Source organism: Orbicella faveolata, unplaced genomic scaffold (genome assembly GCF_042242905.1).
Source record: "Orbicella faveolata isolate gen_17 unplaced genomic scaffold, um_ofav_v1 contig_36, whole genome shotgun sequence".
Taxonomy (NCBI): Eukaryota; Metazoa; Cnidaria; class Anthozoa; order Scleractinia; family Merulinidae; genus Orbicella; species Orbicella faveolata.
The window spans coordinates 4,985,436-4,987,500 of NW_028301565.1; the positions used below are offsets into that span (position 1 = coordinate 4,985,436).

Genomic DNA, 2,065 nt, shown 5'->3' on the forward strand with positions numbered 1-2,065 from the left:
AATCAAAAGAACGAAAAAATGTCTTCTTGCACTTGATTTCTTCGGTATCTGGACTTAAACTATGGCGGAAAAGTCACGTTTAGCTCACCTTTTGTAAGATATAACGTTCAGATATTAAGTACTGGTGTATTCAGAATCCTAGACGGTAACGGATAATCATTGCGACGTGTGGAGTTCAGCAAAGTACATCATCTTCTCAATGACATTCAACTAATGACTCGGGATAATCCACCACATTCCTATCCCTTGTTCTCAAACAGCAATCCATAAAAGTGGTCAAGCCTTCCAGCGTCAGTCCCTTGTTTGCTAAAGCAAAATATTTATGTGCTGTTGTCCTCGCTCAGGCCGCACGCTGAAATGTAAATATGGCGTCCGATTTGGACTTTCTGTCACGTGATGGTCAATTGATAGGAATTTGTCACGCTTTGCCAAAAACTGAATCGAAAGATTTAATAAGAGCATGTTTTGCAATGTTTAATCCAATGTTTGTCATCGTTCAAATTTTATCAAACACGATTAAACACGATCAAATAAAATTATGATCAAACAAGGCGTTCCAAAGGAAAAGTGTTTGTTCACCAAACAATGTTTGATCGTGTTTGATGGCCAAACATTCCCGCTTGGACAGAGCTTTACGCGAGAGAAGTAAATTAGACAGACTAATACGGTAATGTCGTCTAACATTTGTCCCACCCTTGTCAACTAGCCGCCAATATAATGCGGTAACGCCGACTCAAAATCGCATTTAGTTGATAATGGTCACGTTTACTTGCATCAAGTTCAAAATGCGCCTTACTTCTAACCTTCCGAGGTAATTCTGAATAAAATTCTTATTTACTTCAGCATGAGAATAACTAAGTCTCTCTTGGGATCTCATTTCCTTTATCTGGGAGTGAAACGAGTCTGAAATTCCCCTTGTATGATGTAACTCTACAGAGTCTAGCTTATATTTCTGATTGGTTGAATAAGTCAAAGTAATAGCTAACAAGAGACATGCATACAAGGAACTCTGTATGGCTAGCAAAGTCCTGAGCTTTGAATAATCAAGATGGGGATAAGTTAGCTTGTCCCAGGTGTTCAATTACTTCGGGGGCAGTACTAATAATCTAACCACCCACTGCAACTCGTAACTTGCTAGCGGAATTCACGAGTTAAAAACGGCAAGAAATAACACTTAGTAAGGAGTGCGGCGTGGGAGAGCGATACCCTACTCCCTCTGTATTTTAATTTTCCCCTCACGTTTTCGCATTGCTCCCCAAATAACTGAAAGCCTGGTGCAGGCTGGAAAGAAGAGAAGTCATTAGACTTTTGCAGCATTTTTCAGCTTTATTATTTAAAAATAACCTTGTAGGCTATGTTATGTGCATACATTAATCAAGGAATACATATTGTTACAGTGTAACCAGCAGTAAATAATCTTTCGTGCTGAAAGTATACTGGTTTTCCTATAAAGTTAATTTTATTGCTTAGACGTTCTCTCAGAATGAACCTATAGCCTCTTTTGTGCCAAATTGCTAATTGAATAATATCAAACAGCTATTAAGGGCATAGTCCTTTTATCACTGCTTTTATTTCATATGGGTAAATGTTTCAACATCAAACAATAATGTATTTTACCTGCAGTCATAGTATAGTATGCTGTTCTTCTAACATCCTAATACAATATACTATTTGAACGTCGTATTTCATAGTCTAAATACGTTAGCTGACGGTCCTCCCTATGATAACTCCTCATACGCAATTACTTGTAATCAAACTCCATAGATTGACTTTAATTCAATTGTTATGTTGATTTATTATAAAGACGACAGCGACTAATTTAGCTGCTTTGTCGTTTTAAGTTGTAAGCTGCAAGGCTGCAGCCACACATGTTTCGGCTTGAAACCAGCCAGACACATCGGTGAATTTAAAATTGCATAGTTTTTCTGGACTACCCCAGTTACCTGAACAAATTTGTACGTCTTTAAAGCTTAGTTAATAACGTTTTAAACCTGTCAGGAATAAAATAACGCTTTCTAGTAATAGTAAATCTCTCAGATATATTTATGTGGTGTATGCAAGTTTT

At 37.3% G+C, this 2,065-nt stretch overlaps 1 protein-coding gene across 4 annotated transcripts in view; it reads right to left on the reverse strand.

Annotated features, from left to right (window-relative positions):
* Positions 1 to 1,306: 1,306 nt before the first annotated feature.
* LOC110067252 (uncharacterized) overlaps positions 1,307 to 2,065 on the reverse strand; it is a 17,381-nt gene continuing 16,622 nt past the window's right edge. For all 4 annotated transcript variants that reach the window (XM_089275080.1, XM_020774559.2, XM_020774560.2 and 1 more), the window contains one exon: positions 1,307 to 2,065. This exon is cut by the window's right edge and continues 131 nt beyond it. The gene's annotated coding sequence lies outside the window, so the exon portion shown is untranslated.